This window comes from Gopherus flavomarginatus, chromosome 1 (assembly GCF_025201925.1).
Source record: "Gopherus flavomarginatus isolate rGopFla2 chromosome 1, rGopFla2.mat.asm, whole genome shotgun sequence".
NCBI classification, from domain to species: Eukaryota; Metazoa; Chordata; order Testudines; family Testudinidae; genus Gopherus; species Gopherus flavomarginatus.
Window position 1 is genome coordinate 52,303,278 of NC_066617.1, and position 27,788 is coordinate 52,331,065.

Genomic DNA, 27,788 nt, shown 5'->3' on the forward strand with positions numbered 1-27,788 from the left:
AACAAGTATGGATGCAGGTGGCGATTCAATTTAAAATCCTCTAAGGACAACACTGGAAGCCCCTTCTGTGATGTTGCACTGCATATGTTTATGGAAATATGCTTACGAGTGTAAATATAATGTAAATGGAATATGCTTTATACAAAAGGTCTTTTGTAAGGTATCATTACAAAGCTTATAATCTACTGAGTGTGTTCATCCTATTTGTATGAATCTATCATCGCTGTATCTGAAGCTAGAAATATGAAATATTACTCTGAAGTCCTATTGTAACTATGCAAAGTGTTGGCAATTAATGGTGGTTTAGAATCTTGATGGCTCCCATTAACCAGGACAATTGGTTATAAATGGCCCTGTTTACTTGTAAGCCTTCTTGTGTTCCTGTGAGTCAGCCCGGGAAGAATGGAGGCTTGGGGTTTCAGGACATTTGAACAGGTCACATGAATCCACCTTAAACCTGACGTTTTTCCATTTAGAAGAATGGGTAGGGGAACCAGAAAGACAAAGGATTCCCGCCTTGTGCCAAAAATATAAAAGGGAGTAGAACAAAACAAAGGGGGTTGACAGTCATGAGAAATCCCCCAGTTATCATCTGAGCTGGAACAAACAAGAACTGTACCAGAAGAAAGGACTGGGCCCAGACTAAAGAGGAGTCTAGTGTGTAAAAGAAGCTTATTGGAAAATCTCCACTTAAATCCTAATTTTTATTCTTAATAAAATCACTTTTGTTTATTATTGAAGCCAGAGTAAGTGATTAATATCTGGGGGAGCAAACAGCTGTGCATCTCTCTCTATTAGTGTTATAGACGGTGGACAATTTATGAGTTTACTCTGTATAAGTTTATACAGAGTAAAATGGATTCAGTTGCGGTTTGGATCCCTTTGGGAGCTTGATGTCTGGGTGCTGGAGACAGGAGTACTTGCTGAGTGGTTGTCAGTTAAAGCCTGCAACTTTGGGGACATGGTTCAGACCCTGGGTCTGTGTTGCAGCAGGCTTGCATTTCTGGCTCAACAAGACACAGTTCTGTAGTTGCAAGGTGACAGGGAAAATGGGCTCAGAGGTAGTTTCAGCACATCAGGTGACAATCCCAAGGGGGTCTCTGTGACCGAACCCGTCACACCTTCATCCTGTCAGCTAACACGATAAAGAACTAGGTTAATCTGTGGACAGGCCTGGTGCCCCCCAGGTAGAAAGCCAGAGTGCACCTGACATCTAGCGTGTGCAGATGCCTCTCCTCATTGGTCGTGTGAGGCTTTAGACAGAACATTAGGAGGAAGATATCCTGGTAGACATGGAAGTATGACACCTTTGGCAGGAAGGCTGAATGGGGCTGCATCTGAACCTGTCCTTGTAGAACACCATGTATGGGGGCTCCAAATCTCAGAGACTCATCTCACCATGGTAATAGCTACAAGGCATGCGACCTTCCATGACAAGTGGGAAAGGGAACAAGAAGTCATGGGCTCAAAGGGCAGACCCGTGAGCCTAGAAAGAACCAGGCTGAGGTCTCCTTGGGAAACCAGGCCATGGATCAGCAGAAAGTCTTTCAAGGCCTTTCAGGAACCTGATCGTCATCTCATGCGAGAATACTGATCTACCCTGGACACGAGGATGGAAGGCCAATATGGCTGCCAGGTGCACCTTGATCAAAGAGAAGGTGAGGCCCTGGTGCTTTAAGTGAACCAAGTAATCCAAGATAGACTGCAGAGATGACTGGGTCAGTGTGATATTCTGCTCCAATGCCCAGGAGGAGAAATGCTTCCACTTTGCCAGGTAAGTTGCTCCGGTGGGAAGCTTTCTGCTTTCCAAGAAAACATGCTGCACCTGACTAGAGCAGGCTTGTTCTTCTGGATTCAGCCATGCAGCATCCACGCTGTGAGGTGGAGAGAGGCAAGGTTTGGATGCAACAACCAACCATGATCCTGCAAGAGTAGGTCTGGGTTGTTGGGAAGTGGCCACAGAGCTGCTACAACCAGGCCTATGAGCATATCGAACCAATGCTGGTGAGGCCATGCCAGGGCAATCATAATGATTTGTGCCTTGTCCCTCTTGACTTTGCTGAGGAATGGAATAGGTGGGAAGGTGTACATCAGGTCTCCTGACCATGACAGGAGAAAGGCATTAGAAAGTGAGCCTCTGCTGAGGCCTTGCAGAGAGCAGAACTGATGACACTTTCTGTTCTGTCTGGTGGCTCACTGCACTCAGGGAGCTCCCCACTTCTGGAAGAGAATTCTGACAACCTAAAAGTAAAGAGACCACTCGTGGTGAGAGAAGAAAGACCTGTTGAGGCGATCTGCCAGTGTGTTCTGGAAGCCAAGGAGGTGCGAGGCTTCCAGGTGGATTGCATGCTGAATGCAGAAGTTCCACAGATGGAGGATCTCCTGACACAGAGCTGATTAACGAGCTCTCCCCTGCTGTTGACACAGAACATGGCGGCAGTGTTGTCTGTCAACACTTGCACCACCCAACCAGACAGTTGGGGAAGGAAGACTCCACAAGCTAGGCTCTGAGCTCCCTGATGTTTATATGGAACACATGCTTCTCCCAAGACTATAACCCCTAAGTCCACAGTGTACTGATATGAACTCCCCAACCAACCAAGGTCAGATGCATCTGATATCAGGAAGACCATGGGTTGCAGGCTCACGAATGGCACACCACCACCACAATTGGGTTGGACCCTTTGTCCAGGTGATGTCTGGAAGGGGAGTAGATCAATGCCAGCCACATCTGGAGGGGACACAGCCTGAGTCTCACATGTCGGACAAAATATGTGCATGCTGCCATGTGCTCCAATAGTTTGAGACAGACCTGGGCAGTGGTGAGCAGATGGGTAGAGACGCTGGTAATCAGATTTGCCATTGCCCTGAACTTGGTTTCTGACAGGAATACTTTGGCTTGGGTAGAGTAGAGTACTGCTCTGATAAACTCTATCCTTTGGATTAACATTGATTTTTGTTTGTTTATCAACAGGCCCAGAGCTTGACAAAGGGCTTGCAACTTCTTGATGTTGCGTTTGACCTGGGCCCTGGAGCGGCCCTTGATGAGCCAGCCGTCGAGGTATGTATAGATCTGGATACCCCAACAGCTGAGGTAGGCCGCCACCACCAACATGCACTTTGTAAACACTCTTGGTGTCATTGCTAGGCCAAATGGGAGCACTGTGAATTGGTAGTGGGTGGTCACAACTATGAAACATAGGAACCGTCTGTGTCCCTGAAATATTGAGGTGTGAAAGTAAGCATCTTTCAGGTCGAAAGCAGAGTAGAGCATCAGTCTTCCAGATCCAGAGACGGAATGATGGAAGGCAGGGAGACCTTGTGGAACTTCAACTTCTTGAGATCCTTGTTGAAGCTCTGCAGATTGATGATGGGGTGTAGACCTCCCTTGGCCGTTGGGATCAAAAAAATCAATGTTATATTATAGAGGCCCAGGCAGGGAGGAAGGGAGACAAGCGGTTGGAAAAAACAGGAGTGCTGGATCCAGGACATAGGCTGGAACGTCACCCATGAGCACACCCTCAAAATACATGCTTATTACCTGTTGGTTGCAGGTAGAGCTTGAGTGAGCAGAGGAGGACAGCTGTTGGCCTTGCTGGTGCTTGTAGCCCTTGCCCTTTCTGCAGAAGGGCTCTGATCGGAAAAGATTTCCTGTGGAAGCTTGTGGGACTGCCGTGGTTTCAATCACTGTCTTGTGGATGCCAACGTGTAAAGGTCCAGTGAGTGCAAGAGTCTTTCAGGCCATGTAACTTGCTGTATGTCTGCTTCGTCAACAGTGCCAGGCCATCGAAGGGGAGGTCCTGGGTGGACTGCTGAACCTCCAATAACAGGCCCCACAACCGCCACCAGAATACCCACCTCATGGAAATGGCCAAAGCCATGGTCTGGGCCGCGGAGTCTGCCACATCTGAGGCCGCTTGGAGGGCTCCCATGGCCACAGTTCTGCCCTCATCTAGAATAGCCAGGAACTCTTTCCTGGGCTCCTCTGGCAGTGAATTCGCAAACTTGGCCATAGACTGCCAAATGTTAAAATCATAACAGCCAAGTAGGGTCTGATGGTTGGCCACTCTTAACTGGAGGCTGGCCATTGAATAAATCTTTCTAACAAAGAGATTAAGCCTCTTCACCTCTTTATTCCTGGGGTTGATCCCATTTGGCCCTGTCTATCACACTCACTGGCTGCTGAAACGACCAGTGATCTTGGAGTCGGGTGTGTGTATAGGTATTCAAATCCCTTAGCAGGGATGTTATACTTCTTCTCCGCCCGCTTGGAGATGGGGGGTAGGGACGAGAGGATTTGCCACAGGGCCTTGATCAGTTTCACCACTCCTTCGTGTACTGTCAATGCTATGTTGGAGGGGGCTGCTGCACTCAACACATCGAACAGGGAGTCCAAGGACTCCCCCAGCTCCTCAGCTTCCAGCCCCACGTTCAATGCCTTCCTCTTCAAAAGCTCCTGGTGGGCTTTTGCATCATCCTGGGGAGACTGTGTGAGAAGGCCCATCGAGCGCGTCATCAGGAGAAGATAACGAGGACGCAGGTATAAGTGGATCTGTCAACTCCACTGTCTGCCAGGGGAGCTTCAGCTCAGGCTGGCTATCCCTGGGGAGCTTGCTCTGACTCCGCTTCCAAGTCAGGGGCCATGCATGAGACTGTCGCCGACCATTTTTCAAATGCCCCTGAGACCAACTGATGCCCCTGCGATGGTTGGGGAAACTCCCAGGGGTTCCATAGTTGCCAGGGGGCTAGGCACTGGCCCTGGGACATGGAACACTGGTGGCCCAGAGGGAAATGCAGATGCCCCCAGTGGGGGGCCTTGGCCTGCAGGCATGTTTTCCTCCTCACTTTCAGAGCCTGCGGAGGGGGAGACTTGTCTGGAGGACCAGGAAAGAAAAGATGCTGCCTGTCTCTCCATTCATGCCAGCTCTCTCCACAGACCTCCGCTGGAAACCTGTTCCAGGATGATGGCTCTCAGTACCACGACTCCAGTGACTGGTGGCAGCATTCAGCAGATTGGCGATGGTAACCCAGCGATCGACACCTCACACTGATGGAGACCTCTGGAAGGATCCCAGGGCAGGTTTACCCTGTGAACAGGGCACCTCACTGGTCGGCATGGGTGCCACCGGCAGGGACAATATGTCTTTAGCGGCCTGAAAGGCCTCCAGTGTGGACAGCATCACCAGGTGCCGAGTACCTCTGCCACTTCCCGGGGTGACAGGTGGGTCTCAAAGGGGGCTCTACAGCTCAACAGGTGCTGAAGCCTGGCCACCATCCAGAGGGGAAGAGCTACTCTGCACAGGTCTTTGCTCTCCTCCGGTTCTCTCCTTCCCTTTACAGGACTTAGGAGAACACCGTCTCCTGGCCTTTCTTTGCTTTTTTAGTTGGTACTGGAGATGAGAATCGGCACTGGTCAGAGGTCAGTGCCAGCGGCACTCTCCACACTGAGGCTGCTGTGCTTGGAGCCGAGACCGATCTAGTTTGCTCTGAGGCTGGTGCAAGAGCCAACTCCATAAGGAGCACTTGGAGACGAATGTCCCGCTCCTTTTTTGTCTGTGGCCTGAAGCTCTCACAAATGTGACATTTATCACTCACGTGGGTTTCCTCTAAGCACTTGAGGTAGCTTCTATGGGGATCACTGACTGGTATAGGTTTTTTGCAACAGTCACAAGACTTGAAGCCCAGGGACCGGGGCATGCCCCTTCCCTAGGCTAAGTCCTATATGGGACCAACTAACTATCTGCAACTCAAATACTAAGGGAATTAGTAAACTATAGAACTTTCTAATAACTATATACAAAAAATTCACAGCTAGGCACAGTTGAGATAGGAAAGCTTGCCACAGCAAGGAGACGTTCCAGCATCATCACTGGCGGTAAGAAGGAACTGAGGGGGGTGAGCACGCGGCACCCTTTACCCCAGTGCATACGCATGCCACTCCAGAGAGAGCTATAGCTGGTCCCTTACGGATTCCATGGATGGAAAAACTTCCAGCACCGGTGCATGTGGTGAGCACACATACCTACAATGGAACAGACATGAGCAAGCACTCAAAGAAGGACATATGCATTAATTTTACCAAAAGAAAATTGATCATTTAAAAAGATGTTTCTAACCTTTAAATGTTCAGTGATCATCTGACCTCACAGTTCGTGGAGAGCTATGCTACCTCATGTGATACACATTGCTATTCTCACATTCTATCATAGCAGAAACTTGAATCATTCTGCAGTAAGCCCTCAGTCTACACAGAGAGTGTCACCATACTAATGTTCCATGGACAAGGCATTATAATGCGTAGGTTGGGAGGGAAAAAATATTTCAATCCTGCATTCTGGCAGCCCAGTACAAAAAGGTTTAGGCATCTGTGCACCCAACTCTCTTAGTTTCAACCCTTTTTGTGTTCGCACATGACTAGAAACAGAAGGAACTTAGTGGCTTGGAGCCCATCGATAGAACAAATAATCACCTAGCAATAGGGCAAAGACCTTCCCTCCAAGAAATACCATGTAATATTTAACCAAAAAATCCTATTAGGGTACATAGTGTATAAATATTCCCATAATCTCCTGTCAGATAAGCAGCAGCAATAGACAGACACACATAGTGACAGCTCAGCACATTATGGGGAGTGACTGAGCTGCAACTGTGATAGAGTAGCTGACCTGTTTTCCAGTCTTGGCACACCAAATGAGAGGGTTGCCCTATTCATCAGTTTTCCCCTACAGAAAGACTACATAGAGTATCGTGGACAATTTGGCAGCTAACACACTAAGCTGAACAATGATGATTAGAATGCAGGCTCCTAATGCGGGAAAAGATTCACTTGAGTAGCTATTTGTGTTAGGCAAGGAGTATGTCCAAGTCTTCGACCAACATCCATCTTAAGCGTTCATGGTCTTATTTGTCATGCTAAGATGTAACTTAAGTTATCAAGCAGGAACTGGTAAAAGAGGAAAGAAAACAGTATGGATAAAAAAATATGGAACAAAATAAGGACTGCATTAAAGCAAAATTAATATATTTTTTCATTAAAGTGAATTGATTTTATACTGATGTTTGGCATTTTTGTAAGTCCCTTTGATTTCTGAGTAACTTCTCATAAAGTTGAGCTAATATTTAAGAAAAGGAGACAAAGTATATAGCAAAATGGTTTGGGCATTACTCTGATTCTTTTTTTTTCCCCCTCAAGAATTCAAATGATCCCTGCAGGCTCCCGACGACTGCTAGATCTGTGGAATGTGCTCTTTGAACTGTACAAAAGCCTTCAGCCTTTCGTGCATTGCTGCAAACAAAAACTGCCAAGTGTAATTATTTCTCAAATTTAATGTTATGGAAGTGTTGCATCTTTTTTTCCACAGTTCTGAAAACAACGGTGTACAAAAATATAATTCATGAAAGTAGGAAAAAGAGTGAATTTCCCCAGCCAATTCTAAACTATATTTATTATCTTTGTAAACTATGGATCCAAATGAACACTGGGCAAAACTCAAAAAGCACCATTCTCCCTTCAATTTTCTTACAACTCTATTTCGATGGGAGGAATCAAAGGAATGAGTGGGTGTCGTCCTTGTCAGAACATTTCTCCATCCTGTGTTCTTTTCAAAATGGAAAAAAAATTTAATTTATATTAAGCCATAAAAAAAAATGCTGACAGACTAACAAAAAAAAGAAAATTCACAGTGAATACTGCAACACTTTTCTTAACTTACCCCACTCTACCTAGGCAATGCGGCACATATGCTATATGACTATTATACAAGCACCATGAAACAGACAAATCTTGTGTGTTTCTACAGGTTTAATTAGAAACTTGCAATTTTGAATGTAGGTATATTTATGGGTTATGTTTCCTTTTGTTGGTGATAAGACTACCTCTGTGGTATTTTTTTTTGGAGGGGGAGTTGTTTGTTTGTTTTTGTTTTGTTTAAGGTCTGGGATGGTGGAAACAGAAGTGAAGACAATCAGCCCTTAAACAAAAGTTACCAAATTTGGGAACTGCTGCAACTGAAATTATTTAGCATCAGAGCAGTAACATTTCAACCCGAAGCTTGAAGAATATTTTTACAGAGCTCAAGGAAATATGCCTGGTGCTGGAGGGAGAGATGGACTCTTTCCCTTTTTCTTTCTTGCCACTTCCAAATCTGCCCATTCTCTGCTCTCCTCTCCCCTCTCTCCAATACAGCAGTTGGTAAGAATGTGCTGTGCTCCTGTAGACTACCAACCTGCTCTTCTTCCTCAATCAATAAGATTATCACCACTGCATGTTCTTCCTGAAATACATGGTCAATTTGGGGATGGGAAGTGGGGGATGGATCCATTGGGGAAGCACTCAAACACACTTGAAGCTGTAATGCCTTCCTGATAGAGTCTTGGCTTCCTGCTCAGGCCAGGTGTTCCAGAAAGCAAGAGTGGAATCACAAATGCAAGATATCCCACCTTTAAATGGATAAACTTAATTATTCTCCCAGATATAGTTGCCAAAAGCGTACATGCACTGGTAAACTCTATAATGGGGTGTTTGTATCTGAAGAAGGTTGAGTTAAGGTTATGCATTGGAGTGTGATATTGTATAGCTTGAGAAATAGTATGTGACTATGGCTCATGACATCGTAGTCCTCGTGCTACAAATGTGTATCTAAGGTTTTTGTTTTTTAAAGTTGCTCATTATGTTCATTGTATTATTTGAGAAATAGTTATCTGACCATGCAAAAAACACTACATCATAATGGATACGCAAAAGAGAGTGGACTCAAAATTGTGAAAAAAGACAAAGGAACTGAGACAGATAAGAGATGAAGCAAGAGGATGGCGGGGGAAAAAAAGCAGCCATGAATACCAATAACGGGCAGGGACATATGTAGGGCTATCAAAAAAAGTGGTTTCAACCCAACAAGGTTGAGAACTACTCAAGTAAGAGGTGTTCTATCACAGTATAGCTTTCACACTGGTGCAATTTGATATTTTTAACATGGAACGAAACCAGAAAGAGAATAAATGTATGTTATCATTAACTATTTCCTCCCCTATGAACTCAGTCTGGTGGTCTGCACTATGGCAAACCTTGGTCATAAGGGGCTGGGAACAGTGCAGAGAAAAGCTCCTCAGGAAGAGGTTTACCTTGCATCACTCAAGAGTAACTTGCCTGACAATTAAGGAAGTTATTTATTTGATGAGTCTTCACTAATCCTCCTCAGGCAGGAGGAGAGGAGTTATATCATTAGACATGAAAAAGGCCTTGAAAAGTGGAGAATAAAAAAAAAATCCTCAGGACTGGAAAGTACATTGAAAACCTTCTCTCATCACATCCCCAGCCCGGTACTCTCCAGACAGTTGCATTTTAGCAGATTATCTAGAAGCTGTAAATGTTAAGTTTTTTTAATTTTTTAATGCACAACTACATACATTTTAGTTCAATTTCTTAATTGTGAGTTGAAGTTATTATTGTTTGTGGTCACTACTTAATTAACTTATTGTTAAATAAAGGGGATCCATATGAGATGCTACAAATTACATCAGAAAAATGACCTCCTTATGTTACTCAATAATGCTTTGTCAAAATGTGTGCACCTAGGTAGCACTGGCCACCTTCCCAAGTTATCACAGTTAAGAGGAATTTTATAGAAGTAACTGAGGCCTGGGGACCAGTAGACCTCATTGTTCTCTCACTTAATATTGGCTCTGCACTTGTATAATGCCATTGACTTCCATGGAGTTACTCCTGATTTATAGTGGTGTAAGGGAAAGAAGAATCAGGCCCAATATGTTTAACCACTCCTAGGACCTAAGTTCAGATTCTTTACATTACCCTGTTGAGAGTTAGCCTGTTTCCTCAGTGCACTAGCTTCAAAGAGAAGAAACTCCAAGTAAAGGTAAAACTAATATTCCTACCCACTAAAACTACTTTGGACTAGAGCAGGGATCAGCAACCTTTCAGAAGTGGTGTGCCGAGTCTTCATTTATTCACTCTGATTTAAGGTTTCGCATGCCAGTAATACATTTTAACGTTTTTAGAAGGTCTCTTTCTATAAGACTATAATATATAACTAAACTATTGTTGAATGTAAATAAATAAGGTTTTTAAAATGTTTAAGAAGTTTCATTTAAAATTAAATTAAAATGCAGAGTCCCCCGGACAGGTGGCCAGGATCCAGGCAGTGTGAGTGCCACTGAAAATCAGCTTGCATGCCGCCTTCGGCACGTGTGCTGTAGGTTGCCTACCCCTAGACTAGAGTCTTGAGAAACAGCAGAAGTAGGTTTGAAATTTCTTTTACCTGCCTGTTCTCTGTGAGGGGTAAATACTGCATAATGCATGCACTTAACCCATGGACTGGGTATACTGTCTTGCACATAGCCTGTGCAGAGCTGCAGAAGGAGGAACCACCAAAATAGAACTATCGAAATGGTGATCTCTGCAATAGGCATCCCAGCCAAAATATTGCTTATTGACATTCTTAATACATTGCCAAGGAATCGACAGAGAATGAGACACAATGACAAATGCACAAACAAGGATGAGGATAAGGGGAAGCAGAATTGCACGGATAGGGTGAAATTCTGTAGAAGGTCTACACACAGGATAGGTAACCACAGAGTGAATCAACTGGGGGACTGCTGGCAAAGAAGTAAGATTCTATGTATACCAACACTGCACCATGTGAAGAGGAATTAAGGGCAAACCAGTGAGGCAGAGATGTGACCCTTGGGTCTGTATCTATGCAATTTCACTATGCAAGGCTACACACACTTCAATAAAGGTTACATAAAGTCACAACCTTACACTCCATCTGCAAGTTGAACAGTGGAGCCTATCTCCCCTAGTCTCTACCATTTGCCAAAACAGAGCCTTTGATGCAGATTTTCTACAGGGACTGGGAAATAAATTTTTTTTTATCCAAACAATATATGCAGAGGGGAAGAGAAGAGAAGAGCCACCTCAGTATGCTTAATGGATTAAAGGAAAAATATCCAAGAGAAACCCAATGGATCTTAAAGCCTCGGTGAGCTGGAAAAAACATTTCTCACCCCCTTCATGATTGTAAAAAACAGCTCTGGAATCCAGCAATTATATAAATAAAGGCACAGTATCAGAGTTACAGTTCAGGGGAGCCTATGCAACATGGGTCTGATCTGGTATGGCAATACCTAAGGTCCATCTAGTCCAGAATACGGTCTTCGACAGTAGTTAGGGCAAGATGCCTCAGGGGAAGGTACAAAAAAACCTCCATAGTAGACAGATGTGGAGTAATCTGTTCCCCTTGAAGGCCTCCTTAATAGTGACATATTAGTTTAACTCTGAAATATGAAGTTTGATCTCCCTTGACAAACAATTCCAAACATGTGGATCTGTGAAGAAGCATTACTGTAATGATTCATTTCTCTTACACGTCCTAAAGCTTTAAACAGAATTGATTAAACCAATTCTGACAAAAGAATTTGCTCTTGGGCAGAGACTTTAATGCCAAGCTTCAATCCAAAGCAAATTTTTAAAGACCACTTGTTAATCTCAGGGGGGGAAAAAGAGGTTTATGATGGATTGTTAATCAGAGAACTTTTATTTTCTTTGTGTTGGCAAATGCCTTAAAAGATTGGTTCTCTCTCTTCAAGCTTCAGGATTCCAATAAATAAATAAAAATACCATACTTGGTAAACCAAACAGTGGATTCAAGTTCAAAAAGAGATGAGACTAAGCTTCCAGCTCTACATACCAGAGCAAAAAGGTATGAATTAAACATTTTTAAAAAGACAGGAACAGGAAAGTGGAAAGGATTTATTTCAGACCTAATGCAAGTTTTGGAAAGATTCTAACTTGTATTATGAACAGAAAAAATGGAATTCTTGAATGGCCTATCTGTTCTGGTGTTGTGTTTCCCATTATGCCTTATTCTAGATTTTATAAAAAAGAGAGTCACCTCAGTCACCAATAACAACGGACCTGGCCAATTAGACAATAATATATTATAGTTAAGAGGGGGATACATTACTGACTCCAGCCAGTGATCAGTTTACGTCCTGAAGCAAAAGTATTGATGGTTCTTATAATTTTTGTATCTGGCGTGATTGCACAGTTAAGGCTATGTTACAGTTTACAATTAAGGCAGGAGTACAGTTCTTCTGTCTCACACTCTGTCAATTTAATTTAGAGTTCAAAACTGGCACAATAACTCAGAATAATCAAATTTTCTATGTAATTCACTTAGGAAATACTCTTTCACTGTGCTGAGAAAACATATTACTCTCCTTTTTGAAATTGTATTTGGTTTTCCTCAGTTACATAGCTACAAAACACACCCAAAATGTTGATTGCTGGAGAACAGATTCTCAATAATAGACTATAAATGGATCTTTGACAGAATTAATGGCCTTCTGGATAGGGGGAAGCAGTAAATTTGATGTATTTTGATTTTAGTAAGGCTGTCAATACTATCCCACATGAAATACTCATAAGCAAATTAGAAAAATTCCATCTAGATACTAATGAAGAGAAATTAGCAAAAGTCACAAAAACTTACTTTTTTTTTCCAGCACATCAGAAGCAGGAAGCCACAAACAATTGTGGACCCACTGAAGACAAGACCATTGCAGAGAAACTAAATGAAGTATTTGCATTGTTCTTCACTGCAGTGGATGTAGGGGAGATTCCCATACCTGAGCCTTTCTTTTCAAGTGACAAATCTGAGGAACCACCCCAGATGTGGTGACAAAAAGGGGGGTTGGGAACAAATTAATAAATTAAACTGTATTAAGTCACTGGGAACAGATGGTATTCAGTCAAGAGCTCAGAAGGAACTCAACTATGAAACTGCAGAACTACTAAGTATGGTATGTAACTTATCGCTTAAATCAGCATCTGCACCAGACAACTAGAAGATAGCTAATGTGACACCAAGTTTTTCAAAAAGTCTCCAAAGGCAATCCTACAATTACAGGCCAATAAGCCTATCTTCAGTATCAGGTAAATTGCTTGCAACTATAGTAAAGAATAGAATTATCAGACACATAGCTGAACACAATCTGTTGGGGGAAGAGTCAACATAACTTTTGTATAGGGAAATCATGCCTCCTTAATCTATTAGAATTCTAGGGTGTCAACAAGCATGTGGACAAGGGTGATCCAGTGGATATAGTGTATCTGGACTTTCTGAAAGCCTTTAACTCGGTCCCACATCAAAAGGCTCTCAAGCAAAGTACACAATCATGGGATAAGAGGGAAGGTCCTCTCATGGATAGGTAACTGGTTAAAAGATAGGAAACGGAGGGTAGGATTAGATGGTCAGTTTTCACAAGGGAGACAGATAAATACTGGGGTTCCCCAAACATCTGTACAAAGACCTGTGCTGTTCAACATATTCACAAACGATCTGGAAAAGGGGTCAAACAGTGAGATGGCGCTATGTGCAGCTGATACAAAACTACCAAGTCCAAAGTTCACTGTGAACAGTTACAATGGGATCTCACTAGACTGGGTAACAAAATGGCAGATGAGATTCAAGGTTGAGAAGTACAAAGTGCACACTGGAAAAAATAATCCCTACTAAACACACATAATACAAAATATATTAGCCGTTACAACTCAAGAAAGATCTTGGAGTCATTGTGTGTAGTTCTGTGAAAACATTTGCTCAATGTGCAGCAGCAGTCCAAAAAACTAACAGAATTAAAAGAACCATTAGGAAAAGGATAAGGTAATAAACAGAAAACATCATAATGACACTATATAAATCCATGGTTTTGATTACTGTGTGCAATTCTGGTAGCCCCATCTCAAAACAGATACATTAGAATTGGAAAAGGTACAGAGATGGACAACAAAAATTATTATTAGTATGCAACTTCCATATGAGAAGAGATTAATAAGACTGGGACTGTTCATTTTAGTAAAGAGATGACTAAGGAGGGGATATGACAGAGATCTATAAAATCCTAAATATCGTGTAGAAAGGGAATAAGGAAGTGTTATTTCCCTCTTCATGTAAATACAAGAACCAGGAGTCACCCAATGAAATTAATATGCAGCAGGTTTAAAACTAAAATAAGGAAGTACATTTTCATAAAATGCACAATCAACCTCTGAAACTAGTTGGAAAAGGATGATGTAAAGGCCAAACATATAACTGGGTTCAAAAATAATTAGATAAGTTCCTGGAGGATAGGTTCATCAATGGTTATTAGCCAAGGTGGTCAGGGATGCAACCCTATTCTCTGGGTGTCCCTAAACTCCTGACTGCTAGAAGCAGATGATGGAATGAATCACTCAATAACTGCCCTGTTCTGTTCATTCCCTCTGAAGCATCTGGTACTGGCCACTGTTGAAAGACCGCTCTAGATGCACCTTTGGTTTGACCCAGCCCAGCCATTTTAATCATAGATTATTAGGGTTGGAAGGGACCTCAGGAGATCATGTAGTCCAACCCCCTGCTCAAAGCAGGACCAATCCCCAAATCCCTAAATGGCCCACTCAAGGATTGACTCACAACCCTGGGTTTAGCAGGTCAGTGCTCAAACCACTGAGCTATCTCCTCACCCCATGTTCTTAACAAAGTTCTATCACCAACAGAAAAAGTAAATCCCACATTTTCAAACCTAGGTGTCTAAAGTTAGGCTCCTAAATACATCTTTAAGCACCTAAATAAAAGACTATACTCAGAATATAGGTCACCCATTTGGTGTGAAAACATAGCTGGTGCTGCTAAACATAAATGCCATTGTGTAGGCCAGCATTCACACAAGAACACCACAGCTTCTCTCCAGTAGTTGAGGAAAGTTACTCAAAAGATGAGGCAAGAGCCATTTCATGGTTCACTCTCTTTCAAAAGTATAAAGCATTCCCCTTCCAGCTTTCCTTCCAAGCTCACTTGGGTGATGTACCTTTGCTTTCCCCTAGGCACTCTCCTGTTGTCTGACAAGAGGAATAATTGTTCTCCTGTACTTTATGAGCAACAGGACCAAGTTAATATTGCTGTTGGAATCTGCATATATTAACTTAGCAACCTACATGTTGCATTAGCACAGTTTTTTGCATTTAATTTCCTAGGTTATTTTTAAGGAAAAAAATGAAAAGTCCTTAAGGCAATATAAGCACTTAATCCAACTCAAATACTGAAGAGGACATAACCTTTTAAATCATCTTAAATATTTACGATGCCATAAGCTCTTAAACTTCCTGGAATACTTAGCCTGCCTTAAAACCTTACACCACTCAAACTCCCTAGAGTGACATAAGCACCTAAACCGCTTCAAATCCTTCAAAAGGACACAACCTTTATACCAACATTTGGAGACTAATTTTTACAGATACTGTCTGTTACTGCAGGCACAATTTTGTCTGTTTTTATTCACAAATCAGGCAGCAAGATATATAATTATTATTTGCATACACAAAACCATTGTGATGATAAAATTATTTAGTGTCTGCAAAAATGAGGGCCAGGTGAAAATCTAACCCCAAATACTACAAGCAGAATAACTAATTATTGAATATGCTGTCCATTTATAAGAGAGTATGGTATTTTAAGTCTTTAGGACTGACTGGTGCCTAGGGACATATACTGAAAACAATGGATTTAATAGCTGTACTTTTAAAAACTGCACACATGTATGGCACAGTTCAAATATGAACAACCTTAACTGTTTTAAAATACGGAAATGCTATACTTACTATTCAATTGTTCATCAGTTTTCATCTATCTTTTTTTTTTCCCTCCACAGATTTGTGGTCATTCTCAATTACTATATTTATGATAAGTTTATTCATAACCAACTGTGTTATGTATAAAAGCAAACATAGCAATATTTTTTAAAAGAGGCAGAACAAGTGAGTTTTCTAAAATACCTGATACTATGTTGTTCAAACTTTAGAGATAATATGCACCTTAGGCAGATAAATACAAAAATGTGCAGCACAAAAGACATTTTACAGTAACTTATGAGCATGTGAATATCAGGTGACAAAATGTAAACAGCTGTGCAACCTTAACTACTGTATACCAATCACTACAAGTATCCATTCTCATCTACAGAGACGTATTTATAGAATATGGGGCAACCTAATGGTTTGAGTGATCTATCCTGTTTGCATCTAGGAACAGAATATGAAAGTCCTCTCTCCCTGGGCTCCCTAGAGACACTGTCACTCCTTTTATGTAAGCCTGCTGGGCCCCGATTGGCTGCTCTGTGAAGCCTCTTTCCAATTGCCTGTTCCCTACACAGCCTTTCTAGGGTGCTTTAACCCCTTCCTTCCCGGTGTGGGGTGAACACCCCATCACAGACACCTACATACTATGTCAATAAGTGCTCAATGTATAATGAATAAATAAATATCAAGCCCTGAAAATTTATGTACTAACAGCAAGAGAGCCTAACAATGTATGTATTACAACATCCAATAACTATAGCACTATCGCATATGAAAGTGCCCAATTTTCTCTACACTCAACTTACTACTTAAGCTACTCCCAGTTCAGTTTTTCACCCTACTCCCAGTTCAGTTTTTCACCCTGATTGTGTGTACCTTTGCCTTCTCAACTGAATGAATCAGTGTTCAAGTGTTAGATTACCTCACCCTCTAGTGGCTGGCCTGATAGTACTGATCGCTAATGAATGTTTGACCACTAATGGATATTTTAGGTCAAGTAGTCACTGGATGCATCTCATAGTACCATAGCTTATCCTCCCCTCTTCTGTCTTTTTTACATACTGTCTCCTTGCTTACCTCTTAACCATCTGGTCAAAAAACACAAATGCAAAAAAGTCTTAGAACTACGTATTCTTGAAAATAAAATAGCAAACTACTATGAACCAAATTTTGGCTCTTTGCTACTCCACCAATTGTATTAACAATTACCATTTTCCATGTCATCTTTGGCACTTTACAAATATTATCTAGTTAATCCAAGGCACTCCAATGAGATATTTATCTACTAACCTTGTTTTAAAGATGGAGAAAACAAGGCAGAAAGCTTCAGTGACTTACCCCAGGCCACACTGGGAAATATAAACAGTGACACATGGTCTATAAATTGGCTGATGAGCCATAAGAAAAGAGTTATGATTAAATGACAATGCATCAAGTCGTGGAGAAGTAACTAGTGGAGCACTACAGGAATCAGCATTAGGCAGAGTTTCACTGGCAAACACCAGTCAGTACAGAGAATTACTATCAATGGACATAGTATAATTAGAAACATGGAAGAAAACAAACGAGATTCAACTCAGAAAATGCAAACTAAGATCCTGATCCTGCATACAGTTTTGAGTTAAACATAGGAGTTCTCTTGTTTAATGGAATTATTGAAAGTAGTAAGCATTGTTGGCAATGATTTAGGATTAAGCCCTATTACAGGGATTGGCAACCTTTGGGTAAGCCCCTGGCAGGTTGGGACAGTTTGTTTACATGCAGCATCCGCAGGTTTGGCCAATCGCAGCTCCCACTGGCCGTGGTTCGCCATTCCAGAGCAATGGGGGCTGCGGGAAGTGGCGTGGGCTGATGGATGAGTCCTTTGAAAGGTCAAAGTATTAAAACTCATTATACTAAACTTGGCCGCCCATGGTCATAACCACGGAGTAATTCTTGAAGATATCAGGTTTTTCGCATGTAAGAAGCAAAGTGGATCCTTGGCTGGATCATGAATTCTACAGCGAAAAAAATCTGAATGCCAGACCTGAAACTTTTGTTACAAAAAGGGAGCAGATTTCTCTCCTGGCTATATAGGTACGGCTTAAAAGCCAGATTTCAAAAACAAAGTCCTCTAACTAAAACTATTCTTACACTGGAGTTTGGATGGCTCCCAGCAAGCATGTCTTTGATCTACGGGCAGTCTCAAACCTCACTGAAGTTGATGGCATGCTAGCTGCCTTCCACTCAAACTAAATGAAGGAACAATTAAATGCCCATTTGTTCAGTGATTGTTGAAACAATGGAAGCCACTGCCCAAAGCCTAGACTGATAAACACGGGGTTGGGGATTAATTGATGGAGCTGTCTGTGTCTGTGTGTCAGATCCAGTCAGGAATGAGGCAGAGAGGAGCAGAAAATGATGATATAAGATAAATCCTGAAAGCGTGGCCCTGGGAGAAAACAAAGAGAGAGCGCTTTTGGAACAGAGTGCTGGTTGGAAAAATCAGGCTTGGAATTAGCAAAGGAAACTGCTTTCTGTTTGATTCTACTGTGTTCAGTGAAACAGGACTTCGTGTACATTCTTTCTAAATACAACAGGATTGCATAAAAGAAATGGCTACTTCAATCATCAATTCCTCTTCTTACTGGAAATAACCAACCACACCTCAAATATAATCTAATTGCTTGGACCAAAAAGGGTAATACTGTATTACTGGACCAGGATAATACCCTTAGGCTCTTCTTCACTATAGAACATATTTTTGCTTACTGATGCTGCTTATTTTTATAGCTTTCTATATAATCAAATGGAGCAAATTTCGTGTCTGGATCTTATCAGACATTTTCAACCAGATGGAGGGATGGAGCCTTATCAGACTGTTCCTCCTCAGCTATTAGGAGCCATTCGCATAAGGACAGTTTAAGGACTGGAGAATTTAGCTGTAGGGCCTCAAACCAAATTCTTACAAAGACACAGTAGGTTCTCAACTTTAAAATACCTGGAGGCATCTTCTTCTTCTTCAATTTTGTAGGACTTTACATTAATGTACGCATGTCTGGGATGCTTAGCAAGATTAACCTACTAAGATATGTATGTAATGAATTGTTTCAAATCTCCTGGTTGTAAAAATATCAATTAAAAATGGAAAAAATCTGGAAGAATCTGTTCAGAGTCCTCTGCTTCTGTTACTGGATAATAAAACTATTCTTCTTCACAATGGATGGCTGGAGTGTCGCTCAGTTCTGTGACTGGGTTCTGCCCTTGAAAAAGACCTCAGAAATCACTTCCATCATATCCAGCATAAACGAAGGCAGTAGATGGAACTCGGAAATCAGAGCATCATTTAACTCTTCCACTGAAGCAGCTGTCGTCCCTAAAAGACCTGGTGATAGCACAGCTCTTCCCTCTGCACAAGAAAATCAGCTAAAATAGTCTTTCTTTTTGAGTCAGAGTAAAATTGGGGAAAGGAGGTGGAGAGGAAGGGGATCAAAATGTAGTTTTATTCCACTGATGCTACTGCCTGTCACTAAAAGATGAAGAGCTGAAATCCCATCAATCTGGATTTGCAGATCTGAGGGTGAAGAATTAATATTTTTCTGTTTTTGAAGAAAACTCCTTGATGTATGGCTCCATTATAGAATGTTAACAGCTGCAGTTTAAATTACAAATGAGGCTCTACTAGCATAACCATACTCAGTTTCTATTTAAAACTAAAGATTTTAGCCAAAATGATGTCAGCTGAGAACCCACATATTTGCATTTGTTAATACAGAGAAAGAAGAGAGAGAAACAATTTCTTGATCTCACTACAAAAGACTTTACTTAGTATGAGATCTAGAACAGTAACAATGTTTAAGAACATTTTGTAATTATTACTGATAACTCTTTTAAATGGTATGGTGGTTATTTGAGACAACTTAGTATAGAGAGACTTTAAAAGGCAGCAATACTACAGTGTTAACAGAAATTAAGCCCTTTTTACAGTTCTCTCATCAAGCCCATCTATTTTTTCTACATAGGAACATTTAAGAAGCCCTAAATAGCATTGTTGGGGATAACTATTTAATTAGTTTAGGCTTCCACAAAACAGATGGCTTCTGCTCTTACACTTCTTAACCACGGTATTAGTGAAACTGCCATCTTTTGTAAATAGCTCTCCCTGAAGAGCTGCTTGTGTTTACTTGTAACCCATAATGCTAAGCAAAATGAATTTAAGAATTGATTCCCCCACACAAATAAGATGTTTAGTCCAATGTATATGCATAATAGCATATCCAAAACAATATAAGACTACTGTGCTATATATATCTACCAAATGCATTACATTAGCAAAATAACAACTTGTGTTATTGTCCATAAAATTATATCGTATTTTAAATTCTACAGTGGTGAGTGATACATGAAAATTAATCTGGATATCTAGAATTAACTTCCTTTTATTGAAAGTACTCAGCAGTACTATTTTCTTATTAGAGAGGAAATCAGGCCCTTGAGAGCTCTAGTACTGGCCATCTTCTCTGCATGGTTAACAGAGAGAGATACTATGGCTAACGGATGAGACTAGGAATCAAGATACCTAGAGGTGTGATCCAGCTACCATTGAAATTAATGGCTTTCCATTGACTTTGACAAGAGTTGGATCAGTCCCCTAGGTTCGGCAGTCAGTGTTTCACCAAGTCCCCTAATTTCTCTGTGCTTTGATTTCTTCACATCTAGCATAGACAGATGACATAAAATACTGCAAAGGAGATTTCATTCCTCTGCTGCAAAACAGCTAATGATTTAAGCAGTCTTAGTGGCACTCCATACTTCATTAAGTTGTGATACTTAATTCATTAATGTTTATAAAGTACTTTGAAATCCTCTAATGAAGTGCAACATACTATTATTAGATATGCAGTACCTTATGCCTCAAAGGATCCCCCACAAAAAAATCCCTTCACTACTATTCAAAGATTTCTTCCTCTGGAGCATAACAGCTGTTTATTAACAGACAGTAATCCTACAAAAGGTTTACTGATATATGAAGACTACTCCATTCAGTTATAAAATGCATGTTCCATACCATATTCCAGCTCCTAACTGGCTCAATGCCGGGTCCCTACAATGAAACGTAGCATGATATCAGTCTATAAAATCATAACTTTTGTGAAGTGCCCTGACATCCAATCTTCTAAAAGGAGCCTCTTTATCTTACCCCATCCAGGCAAGAAAAAATATTTACCAATAATTCAGTTTGCCATGCTCTCCTTCTCTTCTCCATTTGAAGGAAAATTATCTCACATTACACAAGCGTGATTCCACCTATCAGGAAGTAGAAAGGAAGGAAGACTGTCAGTCTCCCAACCCAATCTGGACTGCCAATCACCCACTTTAAGTAGGATGAGAAAGAGGCGACTATAACAAAGCAAATTACTGATAAGTAGTTTTCCCTTGTCATATGTCTTGTCTCTTCCCTTCCCTGTAAGAATTATACTTAGAAACAAGGATTATAAATGAGTATATGCATAATTTTATGAGTAAAGTATCTAGTATTTGAGACACTGTCAGCCTCTGTAAAATAGCCTCTTATTACTTGGGACAACGGGCAAAACATCTTTCACTTTCTGCCCAGACAGAAATTTGACTTCAAATTTTGAGTCAAGTTGACAGTGCTCTGGAAACTTTGTTACTCAGAGAGATGGGAACTGCTTCAATATATAATAAATTAGCTTCCTCACCTGCAATTTTTATCATACATAAGGAATCTACTGATATTGCAATCTCTGCTCAGTTACATCTGCCCTATTTACTGTGTTACAATCAGGGGCAGCTCCAGGCACCGGGGCAGCAAGTGCAAGAGCAGCAGTCAGGCAGCGTTCGGCGGCATGCCTGAGGGAAGTGCGCAGGTCCGGCGGCTTTGGCAGCGTGTAGGCCAAAGGTGTGGGACCGGCAGATCACCCACAGAACCACCGTTGAGTCCACAGGCCCAGCGGGCCCAGCGCACTACCTGCAGGGATGCCACCGAAGGCTGCCAGACTGCCGTGCTTGGAGCAGCAAAAAACAGAGCAGCCCCTGGTTACAGTCCTGAATGAGGTTCCCCTGGTGGACACTGAGCAGGTTTCTGTACGTGTGGGTAGATCCAAGGCCCCACATGCTCTTGGCTTGATGGGTCTGAGCACAGTCTAAGCACTGTCTCTGGTTCTGGGCATCTAGGCATAAATCCTGCCTCAGATCCCTCCCTACATAAGAAAGCCATACTGGGTCAGACCAAAGATCCATCAAGCCCAGTATCCTGTCCTCTGACAGTTGTCAATGGCAGGTGGCCCAGAGGGAATGAACAGACAAGTTATCATCAAGTGATCCATGCCCTGCCACCCAATCCCAGCGTCTGGCAAACAGAAGCTAAGGACACCATTCCTGCCCATCCTGGCTAATAGCCATTGATGGACCTATCTTCCATGAATCTATCTAGCTCCCTTTTGAGCCCCATTATAGTATTGGCCTTCAGAACACCCTCTAGCAGGCAGTATTCAAGGTGTGGGCATACCATGGATTTATATAGAGGCAATATGATATTTTCTGTCTTATTATCTATCCTTTTCTTGATGATTCCCAACATTCTGTTCACTTGTTTGACTGCCGCTGCAGATTCAGTGGATGATTTCAGAGAACTATCCACAATGACTCCAAGATCTCTTTCTTGAGTGGTAACAGCTAATTTAGACTCCATCATTGTATATGTATAGTATTGTACATATATCCCTGAGAGATAAAGCTTCATAGTCCAATTGCCTAGGCTCTGAAACTAATGCCAGCTCCCCCAATCCTCCCCACTGGCTGTTGCCACAAGTCCACCCAATCTCTGGAACTTCAAAATTATTGTTTCTCCTGTTGGGGACTATGTGACAATGAAAGCCAGGGCAATACAGACTTCGCAAAGGAATTTCTAACCCTATCACACTTTACTCACAGATAAAGAAAAAGAGAGAATCAGATACAAGGAAAAACAACAAAATACTACATGCAAATCCCTGCTTCAGTTTTCTTTCAACTCAAAGCCCCTTGGGTTTTGGTCAATGTGCTTTCAGCAAGGGGTGAAGGAACAATGTGTATAGTGGGGTACTGAGAGCCACTGAACCAAACTGTAACCCATATATATAATGGAAATCACTTCAAGCCAGGGGGTGCTGCAGCACCCCCAACATCCCTAGTTCCAGCACCTATGCTTTCAAGGTCCCAGGACACTCCTCTCCTCCTTCTCCTGCCCAGCTTTGCCTTCTGATCCTGGTCTGGTCTCTCTCTCTGGACATGGCCAGTAAGATGGCCCTCCTTTTATAAAGTTCGAGTCCCAACCACCCTCATGAGATGACTCTCCTCTGTGGCTTGAAGTTTCTCATCAGGTGATCAATTGCTTGATTACTTACATATCTATCTTGGATGAACTGGTCCCTTGGGCAACAAATAACTCATCGTCTTAAGGGGCTTCCATTTGAATGGGAGACTCGCAGATTATCAATGCTTGATTGTTTTGCATGGCTAGTCCTCAGCTAACACACACTGGAATCTCAGTCCACACTGGAGCTAAAAAGACAACAGTGAAGGCACAGAGTGGTTTACCCTCAAAAAGGCATTTATGGATTAAAATGTATAGCCAATTGATTTTGACTACACTTGCCGTTCCATATTAAAAATGTTCAAGAGACCAAATAGCCCCACTCAGACAATGTATTATCTATAGACAGAACAGTATGGTACAGGAAAGAAAGAGTTAAGGCATCACCAATCCTTCTAGGAAGCGGGTTCTTGCAGCACGTTCAGTTCACCTTACACAGAAGGTGTGGTCCAAAATACACCCCCCAAAACCACTTGTACTGATACTAGACCTCTTTACAAGTAAAAGGCACTGTATACGTCAATCAAGACTAAAATTTCCGAATCACTCTGTTTTTTGGGTATTATGGTGTACCCCTCTTATCTCTGTTTTCAAGCACAGCATTCTAAAAACTAGTTGAGCCATGAAGGCACACCCTACCTGTACTTACATAACTTGCCTTTGCCAAATACTGAGTTGTACTGTTACAAGATATTATGGGATATTTAGATTAAGTGACCAAGAATAAGCATAATACAATGGTGCATGTTACTAATAATGGTTATTAATGTGGGTGGAAGGGAGAGAAAGAAAGAGAGATAGTGTAACATATGCATTGGCCAACACTTTAACAAAACAGAAATTTGATACAGACATGTATATACACTAACCCATCACACACTATTCAGAAGCAGTTTGGCTGAACTGGAGTTTTACAGTTTTCAAACTTAGGCTCTCTCTGATAGGCTGTGATAGCACAGAGGGTGCCTTTCAAAGCTGAGGATCCTTAAACCAGTGGAGGGGAAAAAACAACCCTATATATCAATTCAAAATTCTCCAAATGTGTGTGGGGGGAGGAAGCCTATAAAATCAAATAACTCAATTTTAAATAGAGGGCCAGCTTCAGTGGATCTGCATTTATTTATCCCAGGCGGGGATCTGAGCCAAAAAGCTTTGAGATGATGATCACAACTTTGTTTCTGGGGAAATGTTATGACCATGTTACAGCGCATGGTTCACCACTTCTAAGATCCAAGTATTAATAGGCATTATTGTGCCAAAGGGCATGCTAATAAAAAGGAAATACTTGTCTAGGAATTATTAATATCAGGGCATTTCCCTCATTTGAGGATAGCCCACAGGCTGACTTTGCTTTGGAGTAGGTGAGAATGAACAATACCAAATATTCCTTTGATGATGAATCTTTACTTCAGGTTGGACGAAGATTCCTGAAATCAAAAATTCATTGTGGCTTTGCTTTGCATTGGCATCTTGTTGTTTTAGTGATACCAGTAAATATGGCGAACTATAGCAAAGGGAAGATGTGTGCATTAAAAGCCTAGGAAAAAAAGGAACAGAAGAGTAGTGTTCCAAGTGAAAAACTCAAAATAGTACACACACGTTCTGATTAGCCCATTTACATGGAGAAATACAACATAAGAGTAAATCCAGCTGTCCAAATTGATAAATGTTAATAAATGAAAACAGGCAAATTATAAAGTAAAAGATATCTAATTACAAAATTAATACATCAATTGTGTCATACACATATACAACCCCTATGCAAAAAATTGCTTAATACACATTCCATCTAGCCTTTTATAGACCTATTATGATCACACAACACAGAATTACATAAACTAAAACTGGCAGGAGAGCAGAACAATGAAATCTCTGTGCTATCATCGTAAGTTAAATACAGTAGTTGCCATTAAAATGGCAACATTTGCCAACATTTTAATTATAGGAAAAATCAAACATTGGATGATAATTGTAATGGTTAGTAAACACTGATTTAATGTTAAGCACTATATAATCATTACCCAATAAAGTGTCAAACAGCTCTTTATTTATTTTCAAATAATCTGAAAACCTGCAGTCTAGTCACATCCATTTAAATATGGAGCCCAAAAATAATTTTTGTAGAAGTATGCTACTAGCAGCAGAATTTTTTTAATGTGACGTCTTTTGCGCTCTACAATATTGGACAAAAAAAAAGGTAAAATCTACTTTGAAATAAAGGTATATTTTTCTTACTCATTCATTTCCTCTTCCTTCTTATAAAAAATATAGTATGAAGAAAAACAAATTAAAGTATTTCCATTTTTCAACCTGTAAAGCTCAAACATACAGGGGAAAAAAAACAAAATTAGTACATTTCATACCAATATTCACTTCATTACTAATGTTAAAATGCTACTTGAAAGGACACTTTGTTGATGATTAACATTAAATATTTCTTCAACATGGAAAATGCATTACCATCAGCACACATAGACAAGGAAATAAATTATCAATTCCAAAAAGAATTCTGTTTATTCACTCAAAGGAGAGAAATTGTATTGTGTCAATGACAATGGTAACATTTTTGCCTCTGAGATAGGTCACATATTCAAGTACCACACCATGACTTGGCTTTATACCCTAAAGATAAACTAGAGTGATAGATGGAAGAAATGGTGAAGCTGAATACCTGGAGAACCTAAAATCCAGATCCATTGCCCAAAAGGAATTTAAAAATCCCAAAGCACATTTCAAAAAGAGCAGGGGATATATAATGTGGAGTCCCTAACAGCATAACTTTATATTACCACACAGGCTCATAGAAGGACATCTATGTCAAAAGCAATTTAAATAGGATATCCCTACCTTACATAGTAAACTCTCAGTCACTGGGTTGAAAGAGGCTTTGTTAAGGTATCTGAAAACAGAAGGGACTAAAAATGAGCACCTCATGAGTGAACACCTCACAATTCACAAAGAGGCCCTGTGTTTCAATGAAAGAGGACTCAATAAGGCCATTTAACTGGCAAACGTTCTAGAATCATTTTCTCTACATGGGGCCAATTCAATATCTATTCAACTCAAAGAAAGGTTTCCCACTGAATTCAATAGGTATTAGACCAGATCCTGCATGCAATACTGGACTATGATCTGTCACTCAAACTGGACACATGCTGTACAAAATTTTCAAAATTCAGTGCTTAAATTAAGGCTCCTAAGTCCATATTTAAGATACTCAGATAAGTGACCTGATTTTCAAAAGTGAAAAGTACTTGCAGTTCCCGTAAGCACCCATTAGAAAATTTGGCCATCATCATATATTAGTGCAGTAATACACTGCTATTATTACTTCTTAATTAATACAGTAGCCTTGTTACCTGGCATCAAGACATCTCCCAAAGAGCTGCCAAAGTACTAAAACATCCTACATACAATTGTATTTTACAAAAGTATTAAGGTTGCAAAGTCAAGTTCTCAAAAGTTATGAAATGCCCATGCTACCGGAACTCAGCGCCCATGTGCATAAGTTGTCTTTAAATGATCACACACTATTTTTCCATAAAATCTCTTTCTCATTCAGTGCCTAGGATGGATGGTGCTCACTGAATGGGTAGCTATTCAATATTTCTTTTTATCCTCATCATCAAATGTGTGGCCCCTTGTCTTAATTATTACACAGCATCCACACCCTGCATTGAGAGAAATATTCATTTCCTTATGGGTTTTTATAGCTCTCCTTACCATAGTACTCAAATCCTTCACAAACATTAATGAATTAATCTTCTCAACACCCTGCGAGAAATGGTATCATTATCACCATTTGACAGATGGGACAGAGTAGTTTTCAAATTCCAATTTTAAAACCGTCTAAGTTAGGCCAAAATTAAGGCCAAAATTGTCAGAAATATCTACTAATTTTGGGACCCAGCTTGAGACCACAGCCTGATATTTCAGAATCCTTGGCATTTCATGGCACTTATCTATACATGTTTAATGCCCAGCTCCAACTGAAACAGCACTTCCACAAATAAGGCTCCAAGTGTCTCATGATGGGCACCTAGAAAATGAAGGTGTGGCACTGGAAGCTTAGGCAAACTCTAGGCCCCGGATCGGCAACCTTTGGCCCGCGGCCCACCAGGGTAAGCCTCCTGGAGGGCTGGGCCAGTTTGTTTACATTCCACATCCGATCACGGCTCCCACTGGCTGCAGTTCACATTTCCAGGCCAATGGGGGCTGCAGGAAGCAGCATGGGCTTCTGACCATGGCTTCTCACAGCCCCCATTGGCCTGGAACGGTGAACCGTGGCCAGTGAGAGCCACGCTTGGCCAAACCTGCGGACACGGCAGGTAAACAAACCCTGTTGTGCCACGGGCCGAAGGTTGCCAATCCCTGCTCTAGGCATATGTATCAACGAAGAGTCTGTCGGCCTTAAAGCTGGCACAATATTATTAAAATTAGTTGTTAAAATTGCAATAAAATATGTAGTGTTTAGACTTTCCTAAACGCTGGTGAACAGATGACTATAATACTCATGCTAATCTCCGTATATCTCATGTTAAGAATAATATCTGTATACTTATGTTACATAAATCTCACATGGCTGGGACAGACCCCTTGATAACAAGAGCCATTAATCATTGCTGAGGCTCACCCACAAGAAGGGCTATATCCATTAATACCCATTAAAAAGCAACATGTCCACAGGAAATGCCTTGATCCTCAATACAGCAGGTAAAAATCAGTTTACAGGACAATGGAAAGGGGGAAGCTTCCATCCCATGGATAAGTCACAAAGGTGGACTTCACCAAAGAATT

At 41.2% G+C, this 27,788-nt stretch overlaps 1 protein-coding gene across 9 annotated transcripts in view; it reads right to left on the reverse strand.

Annotated features, from left to right (window-relative positions):
• The window catches only part of FOXP2 (forkhead box P2), a 674,789-nt gene that overhangs the window by 531,775 nt on the left and 115,226 nt on the right, over nt 1–27,788 (reverse strand). The window contains exons 1-2 of one of the 9 annotated variants that reach the window (XM_050936168.1): nt 25,227–25,279; nt 23,023–23,179 (exon numbers count right to left, since the gene is read on the reverse strand). The exons of 7 other annotated variants lie outside the window; for them this stretch is intronic. The gene's annotated coding sequence lies outside the window, so the exon portion shown is untranslated. Of the gene's footprint in view, nt 1–23,022; nt 23,180–25,226; nt 25,280–27,788 lie in introns of those variants that run through there. One more of the 9 variants, XM_050936165.1, reaches the window with a different exon arrangement.